Source organism: Talpa occidentalis, unplaced genomic scaffold (assembly GCF_014898055.3).
Source record: "Talpa occidentalis isolate TD23 unplaced genomic scaffold, MPIMG_talOcc4v2.1 talOcc4.8, whole genome shotgun sequence".
Lineage (NCBI taxonomy): Eukaryota > Metazoa > Chordata > Mammalia > Eulipotyphla > Talpidae > Talpa > Talpa occidentalis.
This window is the reverse complement of record NW_023605194.1, coordinates 99,440,393-99,455,325: the sequence shown is the minus strand read 5'-3', so window position 1 is coordinate 99,455,325 and position 14,933 is coordinate 99,440,393. Positions and strand designations below refer to the sequence as shown.

The 14,933-nt window shown below is 42.1% G+C and overlaps 1 pseudogene; it reads left to right on the top strand.

Moving 5' to 3' along the window:
• The window catches only part of LOC119234751 (putative methyltransferase C9orf114), a 149,529-nt pseudogene extending 139,899 nt beyond the window's left edge, over positions 1-9,630 (top strand).
• Positions 9,631-14,933: the final 5,303 nt, after the last annotated feature.

Sequence of the window (14,933 nt, the reverse complement as noted above, 5' to 3'; positions counted from 1 at the left end):
AACAAGTCAAGTAACAAAATAGAGTGAGGAGAAACAAAAAAGAGCTAATTTTCCACAAAATGAAGATAATACCAAGTTCTGTTTGCATAACTTGATGAATCCTTTAATGCTGATGACAACTAAAATGGAAACTAGGATTATCTTAGATCAGCACTTGAACTTGATCAAAGGTATGCCCTTGGACATTAACAAATTTTATTTTAAATTAGTGTTTACTTCTGTATAAAGGCTTAACTTGCTAATGGAATTTCAAAAAAAAATGAAAAATTTGAAATTCCTGATGGAAATGTTTTAAACATCCTAATAATACTGTAGGTTTCATGAAATCACACAAAATACCTTAAAATATCACTTCTGATGGAACTGAATTATTTTTAAATCAATAGACAAATTTATAATCCATACTTCTCATGATCTTTCTGGAGTCCCATCTCTTCATTCCCATTCAAGACTATTTAACAAATATTTACGTTTTTCCTAGGTAGTATACATCAGAAATGCACAAGGAAAGAAGATAGATTTTGTCTTTCCTACTTCCAAATTATGAGAAAATCTATTTGTCTTTGGAATATTGCAAGGACAGGTGGTTGATTAGAAAATCATTCTAAAATTATTAAAAGAAAAAGACACAAGTTGAAACAAAAAGTGGAGCGCCCTGGTATCAGAGTGGGGGCCATTCACATATTTGATTATCAGAGTAAACATATACCACTTTACTGGTTTACGATTGACCAGGTTCTAAGTCTCCCACCATGAATATTCTGAAATACCACCCTTACTTTAAGCCTCACTCAAGTATATAGTAAAGAAACAAAGAAATGGCAATAGAATGGACACTGATCCTCTTTCTTGTAATATACTAATCTTTATGGTTAAAAGGAATCAAGAATAAAGGAGAAATTGGGGAGCCAGAACAAGCTATCACTGGTCTTTCTCTCTCACAATGATCAAATCACTCTCACAATGATCAAATCACTCGTTGATCATTCTCTAGATATGAACTGATTGCTGCTTAACATTTTTTCAAAGGATGACTTGAAACATTGGATAGTTCAGAGAAAAGAAGTCTTAGTAACCTCTTAAATATACATCCCTTCCAGATTCCAAACAGATCATCAAGGTGATCTAGGCATCACCTAGAAAAATCAGAAAAAAGTAAACATTAATTATGTTCTCATTGTCCACAAAATTTCCATCAAGGAGTTAAAATGTAATATACTGTCAACACACATACATAATGTATACTGGGGTAAGAAAGGTCCTTTAGAAGCTTTTTCTCCATAACCTTTGCAACTGTGGCTGGACAAATCCTTTCCCAGCAATGCTTAAATTTTGGATTCTTGTCAACCTGGCATGTTTAATTGAATATTAGAGAATCCATGGGCTCCTCAAAATTAAATACCAAAAAAAAGGCTTTTTTCCCACAATGGATTGAGGATGATCTAGTACTTTCATCATCTTCCCAAAGGAGGCTATGATCTTTCAAATGCATTGTGAACCATTCACTCACTGCTCTACTTGCAAGGTCTAGACTTAGAAGGAGGTTATTATATTCTAAGCAATTTTCTCCTGAAGAACCTTCTTTATGGTTCACAGTCATAATATCACCCTACAATTCTTTCCATAGTGAGAGTAATAGTAATTTTCGTGTTATGTGTATTTGTCTGCTGAGTGTAGGAGGAGTAAGAAAAGGTTGGGATAGGAATGAGCCTCTCCAGTGATGGTCAAGTTACCATGTAATTACAAGTGATGACAGATTTCTGGGATACTTGGCTTGGATAAATGAGCAAAAGGTTGGGAGGGACACAGCTGGAATTCTGATTTGTTCCGCCTTCTATTGGAGGGAGCAGTACGTAATTATATCCCAATTGATGATCATGAAACAAGCTTCAGACTCTATCCAGGCAGGTTGCCATTACTACATTTGCATGCTCTTTGCATTTCAGAAAGATAAATGAAGACAGCAGCTATTTTTCCTTAGATCCACAAGACTTCGCGCCCAAGGTTCTCTCTGTTTTCCATCACAGCATTCCAACTTACTCCCAAATCGTTAGGAATTTGCTTTCTAACTACATGGAGTATTCCTAGCCATTCATAGAATAACAACCCTACAGGCTCACCAGAGACTGGGATTTGCTAAGTTCAGTAGTGGATTCTAGAGGAATGAAGTGAGGTTAAATTTTTACTTCATTCTTTTATAACTTTATCCTTTGATGTCATTTTGGTTATGAGTAGAACGAATGTTCAACTTTCATTTTCTGCTGTGAACAGAAAGCTAAACATGATTTTATTGTTATGAAATAGGATTGCCTAGCCCTGCTCTATAGCTATTACCACAGGATTGGCTCAAATAATTATTTTTAGTAGCAAATCTCCTACATTTAATGGTTTAAATCTCACAGCACAAAGCAATTCATGCTTTAGGTATCCTAAATTTTCTTATTGTATGCTGTAACTTTAATAAAGTATACCTAAAATAATTGTTGAAATCATAGAAGACCACACTAATAGTTCACATTACCAGCTTGTAATCAACAGGTAAGGGTCCACTTATATTTATATGCAGTTTAAAATAAATTTAGAGGGCCTCCCCAGTGGCGCAGCGGTTGAGCGCTGGGTTGCGAAGCTGCCGGCAGCCTCTGCAGCGCCGGTTCGATCCCCGGCTGCTCCCCGGCCACCAGAGGATGGGTCCCACATGGCGCGCAGACCTCCCCTGATGCCCGCTGCTCCCCTCAGCAGTGTACTTCGGTCCTTCTGCCTGCTCTGCTCCCCGCTCTGGCTCTGGTGAGTTCTCTCACCCTCCCGTGCTTCTGACAGTACCCAGTGCTTGCATAAATAAATAAAATAATTTAAAAATAAAATAAAATAAAGTAACTTTAGAAATTCTTCTCAAATAAGTGGAATAAGTTAAAATCTTCCAGGTTTCTTTCCAAATATTTACTAGTCCCTGTGATTCCCCAGGGGACTTACACCTGTTGAAAAATTATCCACTGACAGTTACCAAAGTAATAGAAGAACAAAGACTCTCTCCTCTAGGCAGACCCTATAACTGATCACGCCTCTTCTGGATTTGGTTGCTTTAACTACCACATGTATAGGTAGTGAGGCACCACTGGCACTACTGCCAGGCCACCAAGGAAGACCAGGAGCATCTCATAGCAAAATGTGCATATCTAAGATGTCATAATTCTTTGAATACAAGCACACATGACTGTAATCATCACACATCTGAAATCCACACACTTCTATTTTAAGATTAAACTGCATTCAGTAAACTCAAAGGAATGCTAATTGAAAATGGATATTGTGATTAAAGAATGACAATGCCACCCATGAGTGATTCTGTCTACAAGTACTTGTCCAGTCAAAGTACCTGAATATATCAGAAGTAAAATATGTCTGTCCACAAACACAGGTATGCTAGAAATAAAGTACTGTTATTTCATTATATTAACCAAATTAATTTCTCTCGATATCCCATTGTACTAGAATAAGGGGGAACAATTTCATTCCATTTGTAGTTCCTCTCCATTTCTTTTGGAGAGAGCACATACATTCAGACTTCACTGTCCTCAGCAAGCAAGCACCTGCTGACACCACAATTCTGCCCAATGACATCCTAATGTATGGGAAACAGTGCAAGGTGATCTGATCCCCCTCCCACAGTTACAATGCTCTCCTTGCTGCCTCCCTGGAGTCTGACTGCAGCTCAAGCCCCTCTGCAGTCAATTTCTCCAAAACTCTCAAGTATTTTGCCAGATACGTCCATGAACCCTGGGGTCCTCAGCTAACTATGGACCCTCCCTATGCAAAGCATTTTCAAATGGAGAGAAAAAGAAAAGGAGAATCATATTTCTGGCCCCCCCACCCCAAGACGCTCATAAGTATTTTGTATATCATTAGCATACTAAGAATCAATAAAAGCAGCACTTTATAAACTTAGAAACATTTCTGTGTTGCAAACAAACTTACACAAACAAGAAATTCCTATGAATTACATAGAATTCCATCAAAGGCAGTCAGATTGGATTCTAGAGGAAATCCTGAACCACTGCCAGTTGCCTGCTCTCCTGATGGAAATCTTTGTTTTGCTTCTTCATCTGGCATATACAAAACATGGAAGAAAAGATAGAAAATTTCTTTCTATTGAGCTCATGAAGTAGATGGGCTGGCTCTGTGTAAACCTGTTTTTGTTTTGGTTGTTTTTTCTGTTTTCTGTGTAACAGTGAGTTTTTTATTTTTTATATTGTGAAGGTGTTTGAGCAAGCTTCAAAATTTTTTATAGATTTTTTAGAAAAGGTTAAGTCAGAAGATAGAGTATAAAATATGTTTCACCCTCTTCCCTTTTTAAATTGCATCCCAAGGTAATAGGGAGAAATACAATAGAAAATGAAACCCATGGCTGTTAGAATGAGGATACACACCTACAGCAAAAATCCACATAGGATGGGTCACTGGGGACAATGGAAGATTTAATCAGCAGGAACATGAGGATAATACTTCAGCATCAAAAATGTTAGACAGGGCCCAGAGTTTGCCAAAGTAGTAGCACCCCGAGGGACACAGTTAGCCACTGCTTGCTTGGATGTTCAGAATGTTACACGGGGACTGTCTACAGTGCCATCCAAGATGCCTCCTATATTCCTTCTGACATCACCATGTGGCAGAAGCAATAGCTAAATTTGGAAATGTACTGAAAACACCATCTTTGCGAATGTGCTGTGATGTTGAGATGTGGGAATGATCGGGAACTCTGAAGTTTCTAATTTTCCTCAGCTGAACAGCTGGAGGGCTCCACAGTGAGCCAGGGTGGATTCCATGAGCAGACAGCCCTGACTCTGCACCAACCATCCTCTAAAAAATTGTTGGTCTTGCAAGAAATTGACTTGTTCAAATAAAATTTGTGGAATAAGATAGGATTTATAAAATATCTACGTATGAAAAATAAATAAGGGCCTCCCTGGTGGCGCAGCGGGTTGAGCGCTGTACTATGAAGCTGTCCGCAGTCTCTGCAGCACGGGTTCGACTCCCGGCCGGCCAGGGAGAAACCCACATGGCGAGGCAGACATTTCCTGCCTTGCCCCTACTCCCCTCAGCAGTGTCTTTGGTCCGTCCGCCTGTTCTGTTCCCTGCTCTGTCTCTGGTAAATTCTCTCACCCTCCCGCACCTCTGACCTGTACTCCAGTTCTTGTATAAATAATTAAATCTTTAAAATAAATAAATAAGTAAATAAAACAAAAATGAGGCATGAAAGATAAGCGGAAAAGTGGTACCTTCAAATAAATGAAAATCTTGAGCAAAGACATTTTAGTAACTCAAAAGCAGAAATGAAAATATTGTACTAAAAAAAAAAAAAACAGAAAATTTGAAGATTTTTTTTTGTAGATTTTTGAAGAAGACAGCCAAAGGAAATAAAAAAAATGGCATATGGAGTTCATGAAAAAAATTAGAAAAGAAAATATATGAAGACTTAAATGACAGTCACTAAATTTTAATTCAAGAAAACATTCTTCAAATAAAAAATGCACATGAAATTACAGGTTAAAAGGATACACTGTGACAGGCCTCCCTGGTGGCACAAGGGGTTAAGTCTCAGCACTATAAACTATCAGCAGCCACTGCAGCATGAGCTTGATCCCCAGCCAGGGAGCTACCCACAGGGTGCAGCAGACCTCTCCTTTCTCACCCACTGCTCCCCTCAGCAGTGTAGATCTGCCTGTTCTGCTCCCCACTCTGTCTCTAGTGAATCTTCTCCCCCTCCACCACACCTCTGGCCTGCACCCCAACTCTTGTATGCATATATAAATCTTTAAAAAAAATAAATAGAGGGCCTCCCTGGTGGCGCAGTGGTTGAGCGCTGGGTTGCGAAGCTGCCGGTGACCTCTGCAGTGCCGGTTCAATCCCCGGCTGCTCCCCGGCCACCAGAGGAGGGTCCCACATGGCGCGCAAACCTCTCCTGCCACCCGCTGCTCCCCTCAGCAGTGTACTTCGGTCCTTCTGCCTGTTCTGCTCCCCGCTCTGGATCTGGTGAATTCTCTCACCCTCCCCTGCTTCTGACCGTACCCAGTGCATGTATTAACAAACAAACAAACAAATAAATAAATAAAACATGCCTCTATAAAATAGATAGATAGATAGATAGATAGATAGATAGATAGATAGATAGATAGATAGATAGATTAAATAAATAAATAAATAAACAAAAATAACAGGATACACTGTGAGTCAGAAAGTTTGGTACAGAATTTTCAGCTGTAATATATGTACCAAAAAGTTATTGGCATTTCAACAAAAGAAGTTTTACAAATCAGAAGAAAAGGTAATATTTCCCTTTCAAATATTAGAGTGGCTTCCACTTTCCACAGTGATCGTTATTTCTGGGGAAGAACGGAATTATGCACACAACATCCTCTTAAGGAAAATCATGACAGAAGAAAAATTTACCTGGCCAGGGTAGCCTATGAGTTTAAAGACCACAGACAAATATTTACAATATATAGAACTCATGAAATAGAATTCAATAACCTCTTTTTAAAGTTGTAATAGAAGAGGAACTTAAAATGAAAAATATATGAATGGTGACCCTATGGTAAAAATAGCTGACATAGAGCATTAAATCCATTTACGTGTGGAACACAGGCTAAAAGAGAAAAGTTTATGGTTACAGAGGAAAATTTTAATCTTCTAAACTGACACTGTAGAATGGTAATGTAACAAATAAAAGTTTAGATGGAAGCACAGAGAACAAAGAAGGCCTGAATAATGTTAGCTTCATCTTTTTATAACTTGAAACCAAAAGAGTGGGCTTAAAGCTGAAATATCAAGTATTGGACATATACTCAAAAGTATAAAGAATAAATACAAAAATTAATATAATGACATTATAAAATCAGATAAAACAAAAATCAGACAATGGACAGAACACAGGTATGAGGATGTCAAATTATTATAATTCATCACTCATAGTAGAGTGCCTATAAGTCATTAATGATGAAATGAGAGCTAAAGTAGTAGGAATAAAGATAACTATTTGAGAAGCTAAAGACAGACCTTACAAAATACAGAGCATCAGAAAAAATATATACAAGATGAAGTGAAATAAAGAATAGAAGTATATGCTTGTCTCTCTGTATAGAGACTAAATGTGGAATGACAAGGAAACAATAATAGATCAGGAGACTAGGAAACGGGAACTTGATTAGATTTGACCAATAAAATAATTTAATAAAAACTGCCACATATAAAAATAAGCTAATAAATTATTTTAGTGATAAGTTTTTAAATTATGAAGAAATGAAGAGTGTCTATAATGAAATTACACAATGTCATTTAGCTGCCTATAACTAGAGAACCCTCTCTGTAAAGTTCTATGCTAATCTTGGCCATGAGCACAATTTGCATGAACTAGGGAAGGCGGAAGTCATGTAGCAGCCATTGCACTCTAGAGCTCAGCCCAGGCTCCCGGCAAGGCTAAAGTGACTCTACAAACACTTGCTTTGTTTTCAGAGCATGTAGCTCTTCAACACCCCACCACCACCACCACCACCACCAGGGTTTCTCTTTCAGCTTCTCCAAGGCCTATACCAGGTGCTTGTGCTGCTTTGGTGCAAAAAGTCTGCCAATTCAACTGTGAATCCAAAGTTAGTGAAACAAATTCTAAAATACCCAGCCATTCCCAAAAATCCATGTAACTGCCTGAGATTGCTGGGGACTTTGAGATCAGTAACCACCTGTTTACTCTTGGTCGTGAGGATTTGCTTGCCCTTCTTAATTTCAAATCCCAGCTATGCTACCTTCTTCTTGTTCATCTGGGATCTCCTGGGTGACACCATGTAGCCTATTCTGCTAGGTGGTTCTAAACCAACATGGTATTCTCCAGATGAGAACAGTCTGGGCTCATAAGCAATAGGTCACCCGGTGGAAGGCTGCCCTGTTTCCCCCAAAGCAGTTGGAGAATTCTTAAACGCTTGCAGAAGCATATCCAGCAGTATTGCAAAATACTCATGGAAACAGGGTCCTGCCATTCAAAGGCAAAAATTTCTGATTCCAAGTATCTACTGGAATGCAGAAAAATGCATCCTTCAAGTCTAACACCGAGAACCAACCAAAATCCCCATAGATGACAGTCAGCAAAGTATAAGGATTTACACCGTTGGGTGTGTGTCCTTAACAATTTCATTAATGGCCCTCAATTCTGGCTTGCCGTGTGGAGTTTCTCTCCTCGTAGTGTTGGAGTGTTGGGGTGGAGTGCCAGGAACGAATGAGGCCAGACTGTAGAAACCTCTTTAATATCAGCTAGATTTCCCTTACAGCCTCCACTTTTTTTTTTTTTTTTTTTTTTTTTGTGGGACCCTCACCAGTGGCCGGGGATTGAACTGGCGCTGTAGAGGCTGTGGGCAGCCTCACAACCCAGCGCTCAATCGCTGCGCCACCAGGGGAGGCCCAAAGCCTCTTCTTATAGAGGGTTTTATTTTCTCCTTGGGGCCTTGCTCCCTTCCACCAATTCAACTTTTGCAGAGTTTATAGGTTTGGGAGGTCCTGGAATTTCATCAACCCAAACCACTTTATTTACCCTTTTTAAATCTCAGGAGACAGTGCTTCAACTTTCAGTGGAGCATGCTGAATGAGCATCATTTTGTATTGTAAGGCATGTTCTGGGGATACCAGTAGTGCAACCTCTGATGCCTGGTTGAAAAATCAATCTGTGCTTTCAGTTTGCGAAGGATATCATGATCAAGGAGAGGAACTGAACATTCTGCTATATAAAAGAAACCATGCTGCAGGTTTGTATTTCCAAGCTGGCACTCGAAAGGTTGTAGGAAGGCATTTTATGGTGGCCTTCCCATACCTTTCATGATGGGTACAGTTTCTCACTGACCTGAGCTAACTGCAAGTTTAAAACCAAATAGGTTGATCCACTGTCCACCAAAAAGTTAATTAAACAAGTATTACCTGGGGCTCCGAGGGAGTTATTGCAATAGGCCCTTTCGAATCAAGTAGAACCCCACAGTCCCTCTATTCTTCATGTGGACCATCATTCTGGACCACCATTCACCCCTTACTAAGACTTTTCTGCTTAGGAATTACCTGCCTTAACTCTACTAATAAGCACTTTTAGTAATAGTAATCCACCTTCTTATGCCTCCATTATTGGGGTCCCAGTTAGGGTCTACCACAGCTTCCTCTGGTTCTGAGGTTTCTATATCCTCCAGTGAACCTCTTCTCTAGTCTTCTCCAAAGCCATTCTCCACTCATCACAAGTTAACAATGTTTGTAACGTAGACTGTCTGTGTGCCCAAGAAGGGAGATAAAATTGGAAGCAAGCAAATTGGCTATACTGCCAGTATGGAAGGACAGAATTTTTCCAATTCAGGAGATCCCTGGGGGAGAAAGGGTTTGTAAGATCAATACCACCCAGCAGGCAGGCCCTCTTTGTTCAATCCTCCCATAGGGAATAGGTGTAAAGGGAACTGTCCTGCCCCAGAGCTGCTCCCTTGGCCAAATTGGGTGTCTTGTCTGTTACAGCCATATTCCTGGGGGGCAATGAATCTTGTGGAGCTTTCGGTCTCCCCAGAAGGGGCACTGGTCTTGAAGGGATTCTCCGCTGATGGCCTCAAGGCTGCCATCTAGTGGCAGTCTTCTCTTTCTGTGCCTCACCACGCCACCATCAAGGTGAGGGGAGAATTTCTCCACTTTTTTCTGTGCCATCAAATGGGTTTCTGTATTTACCAAATCTAATTTCTAGAAGACAGCCAGAATCTGTTCTTGCAGATACTCAACTGAAATAGAAGGCTCACTCCTCTCGAACCAAAGAAGATATAAAACATGCAGTATGTACCCATGAAAAACCCCAGGTGCCAAAATCCTAAATCAGAACTTGTAAGGAGCCGCAATGATATGCCCATATAACCTCCAATATAATCACGAAATTGCTTACACCAGAACTTATTAGATCCATCAAACCAAAACCGAGGCCAGAAGTAGAAGGAGCAGGGGGGAGGAGAGGAAGCTGAGCCATGCAAACTGACAGCTGGACTCACGCCTAATTCAAAATACCCCAAATCCAATCTTGCCATTGAACCGCGTTTAAGTAGACCAACACACGGAAAGGACCTTGGGCTGGTGTCAACCCCGGGGTGGGTCAGCCCTGCCATGGTTGCCAACTAAAACACAATAAACTTCTAAGGTGCCAAGACTGAGATACAGGTTACTATCTATGGGCTCCCACCCTTGGGATCACAATTGCAAGACCCCTCAGGCTCAGGGAGCAACAACGGGTTTAATAACAAACAGGAGATTGAGAAAGGAAAGAGTTTCTAAGGCCACAATCAGCCAGCTGCCTCACCCAAGGTAGTGTCCACAGTGTCCAGTCATTCAAAACGAAGGCCGCTTGTGCAAGATGGCACCTTCCTTTCGTGGGGACCAGGAGTCCAGAGCATGCTGACAAGCGGGGGGCCAAGATTCAATTCACTGTGGCAGCCAGAGGTGCCAGGCTGCTGCAGTGGTGCCAAGGCAGCCAGCAACACCATCTGAAGACCGAGTTGGCCAAGGCCAGGCACCAGATTAGAGAGAGCCAGAGGCTGCAGCACCAGGAGGCCACCAGAGGCTCAGAAGCAGTAGCGGCACTCAGACACATCTGGACACAGGTCAGCAATGCCCATGGCGCCAGAGCACAGGACTAGTGTGACAGCCCCTACAGACAGGAGGCCCAGACCCACTGGCACAGGCTCATGGTGCTGGCAGCCCGTGATCTCAGAGGCAGGGCTGGAGGCAGGAGCGGCGGTTTGGCAAGCAGAGGTCAGATTGGAGGTCAACAAAGTTCCCTCTCCAGGTCCAGACATGTCTCCCCAACAAGTCTCTTCTCCAAGGTCCTAACAAATGTAAATCTGAAAGTCCAAATGCGAAGACCTGAATGGAGTGTAGCCTTCTGGAACCTCAGCTGCTATCTCCTGCCTGTCAAGCCTGATTGGCCCACCTTTCAACCTAACAGATGCTGTTATGCGCCAGTCAGCTCCACCTGGATTCGATTCCCTGGCCTACCTAGGAGTGCGCATGCCGACCTGACATAAGACCAGGGCAGGCTAGGGGTTGTGCTCTCAGGAGAGCCCCAGCCCAGGACTTCAGGCCGGAAGCTCCTCCTCCCTGCCCTAAACCCAGCTGAAGCGATACACCTGCCTTGCAGGAGTAGCAGCCCCAGCCTCCTGCGTTTCAGTTGCAAATGTTCTCCAGGTGATTCTGATGCACATTAAAGTTTCAGAACTTGCTGAAGTAGACACACCTAAAAGTAAGACCCAGAAAAACTGAAAGAAAAAGGATGGGAAAATAGCTGACACTCCAAATCAGAATAGTCAACATAGCTAAATTGAAGCAAAATAGAATTTAAGCACAAAGGATTATGAGAGTTAAAGAACAATTTCCATAGAGATACGGTGTTAGCAGTGTTATTTCTTGCTAATACTGATAGTCAAAGTGAAATTGACACCTTTATATTATTTTATTTTATTGTGGTAAGTGCACAACATGCGCTCTACACCTTTAACAAACTTTTAAGTGCACAGTACGGTATCATTAACTACGCATGTTACACAGCAGATCTTTAGAACTTACTGACTGGTAATTGATGGCTAATTAATAACTCCATTTTCCCCTCCTCCAACTCAAATATGAATGACTATTTTAGATAGCTTATCTAAGATACCTATATCTGGAATATGACATATTTGTCACTGTGACTGGTTTATTTCACTTAGCATAATGTATTCTAGTTTAATTCATGTTGTTGCAAATGGCAAGATTTCCTTCTTTTTAAGAGCTGATAGTATTCCACTGTATGCATATATCCATATTGTCTTTATCTGAAGGATCTTTTTATTATTTCTATATCTTGCTTTTGTGAATAGTGCTTCAATGAACATAGGCATGCTATTATCTCCTTGAAATTCCTATTTCAAAACTTTTGGATAAATATCCAGAAGTGTTACAGGGCAACCCCAATATGAAATAGGTTGGCTTGACTGTGGGTCCTCACCCGCACGCTTTTTTTTTTTTTTTTAAAATATTTATTTTTATTTATTTTATTTATTTATACAAGCACTGGGTACAGTCAGAAGCGCGGGAGGGTGAGAGAATTCACCAGAGCCAGAGCAGGGAGCAGAGCAGGCAGAAGGACTGAAGTACACTGCTGAGGGGAGCAGCGGGTGGCAGGAGAGGTCTGCGCGCCATGTCGGACCCTCTTCTGGTGGCCGGGGAGCAGCCGAAGAAGGAACCAGTGCTGCAGAGGCTGCGGGCAGCTTCGCAAGCCAGCACTCAACCGCTGCGCCACCGGGGAGGCCCCACACGCACGCTTTAAAGGGACTTGTAATAAGACTCAATTGCAGGCACACACAGAAAGGTTAATAATGGATTTATTTACAAAAAGGAGAAATGAAGAAATGAATAACTCAGGGAGAAAGAGAGATAAATTGGTAAATGTGTCCTACCAGTTCCACTGAGCTGGAACCCAAATAGCATGCCGAAAGCTGGCGAAAACCAAGGGCCCCCAAGACCCACATGTCTGGTTATACACCAACCCTGGCTGCCTAACTCCACCCTCAGTTCTCAGCAATCCTCCCTTCAGTGGTGATGACATAATGGGGTTAGTAGTCCTTGGTATCTTGGACCTCTTTGGTCTGGGGTGGGGTGGAGTCCACAAAACCTATTTGTGGATTTTGCACAGAAGGAGTATTGCTGGATCATGTTAGACAGATTAAGATACAAGTATTAGAGTAGATATCTCTTTAAGATTCTGGTTTCCATTCAGACATTCAGGACTGACAAGACTAATGCTAGTTATTTAGGCAGCATCAGAGAAGTTAAGGCACTGGATATAGAGATCAACTCTTGCCCTCCCAGGGGGAAGCTGAGTGCTGGGGTCTTTCCATCTGCACACTTTGTGCAATCAGGGAGGGCGGGGGATCAAGGAGGATTACCAGCAAAAGCCACAACCTCTATTTTGCACTGAGCAGATAGACTATACCAGACCTCCCAAACCGCCAAGACTAGCAAGAGGGAAGTCAGTCCTTTAGTTAGCATGCAGACCAAGGATACTCTGCAACCCCAAAACTTGCACATTCTAAGGGCATCCTGTTATCTGTGCCCAAAAAGCACACCCTTAGTGTTGAAATGTAATGGAATTAGTGTGTATAGAGAAAAAAAGGAAGAAAGGATAATAGTTTTCCAACAAAATACCCAGTTACCCATCCCTTGTGGGTAAATGCCCAGCCAAACAGGGTTGAATCAAAACAGGGCCACTGAGGCCCCAACACTTGCCAGAAGTCAAAGGCACTTTTTGGCAGGGAACCATGAGAAAATGGCAAAAGGGACCAAGCAAGTCTGGGATGAAAGGATCAAAATCAAAGTACAAATCAAGATAATAGCTGCCACTGTCAGCCTCCCTACATATTTCTGTCAAGTGTCTCTACATATCTCTCCTCCATGTGTCTACTGCAAGTGCCCCTAGTCTCTGGCACACATCCAAAGCCAAGAAGCAAGCTGCACGCCCTTCTTCACATGTCTTCCCCAGATCACTGCCTTTGTGTCATAGAGTCTCACTTGACTGTGCAGTGCTGCCCCCTAGCTCCCAACAGCTTGTCCAAGGCAGCTGCATGTAAATAGGGACTGGAAACAAGGCACCTCCCCCTTTTATGGAAATGCCCCTATAACTCTTTGATGCCCCCTCAGAAATGTTAGGGCATTGGACTTGCAAACCAATTTCTGCTTTCCCCTAGATGAAGCTGGAAGATGGAGCATCTCGTCCTGATTGTTGGCACTGTAGTGGGTGCAGGTCTCTGGTGAAAAGATATCCTGGATCTTCCTACTGACTTTTGAGAATTTGGTTTTGAATTTTGCTGGGGTGTAAAGTCCTTTCAGCTTATTCTTATTTCTCACAAAGGGAATTTGTCCATGAATTATTGCTGACTTGGTGTTTGTGGAGGGAAGAAGGGCAGTCAAATGTCATTCAGCTTTAGGGATATAGGGCTAAAACTGACCTATTACATGCAATTGTAAAAGGTTAAAGCATTTTTTTAAAAATCAGGAACAAAAATATCTGTTGAGGACCTCCCTGGTGGCACAAAGGATTAAGCACCCCACTATGAAGCATCTGTAGCCTTCTGCAGCACGAGTTCGATCCCCGGCCAGCCAGGGAGCAACATGGCACAGCAGACCTCTCCTGTCTCGCCTGCTGCTCCCCTCAGCAGTGTATTTTAGTCAGTCTGCCTGATCTGCTCCCCACTCTGTCTCTGGTGAATCCTCTCATCCCCCTCCCCCCCCCCCGCATCTCTGGCCTGTACCCCAGCTCTTGTATGCATAAATAAATATCTGTTGTAATTGTGGTACAAAATTCATATGTTGTAACTCCTAAGCACTGTATCAAAAAGATAATTGAGGGCCTCCCCGGTGGCGCAGCGGTTGAACACTGGGTTGTGAAGCTGCCCGCAGCCTCTGTGGCGCTGGTTCGATCCCCGGCTGCTCCCCGGCCACCGGAGGAGGGTCCCACATGGCGCGCAGACCTCTCCTGCCGCCCGCTGCTCCCCTCAGCAGTGTACTTCGGTCCTTCTGCCTGCTCTGCTCCCCGCTCTGGCTCTGGTGAATTCTCTCACCCTCCCGCGCTTCCGACTGTACCCAGTGCTTGTATAAATAAATCTTTAAAAAAAAAAAAAAGAACTGATGTCCTTTTAACAAGTGTACCATTGATAGAGAGTTGATGAAAAGAATGTAAAGTCTGCAAATAGACTCTCCCATAACTAGAAATATAATGTATGTTGGAGCAGGTATTGCAGATGAATAAAGAGGAGAGTAAAGTTTAGGTAAATATTGTTGAGATTCCCCTCATTATCTCATGAGAGAAAAAGAAAAAAAAAGTCAACAATCTAACTACCTTCTCACTATATATA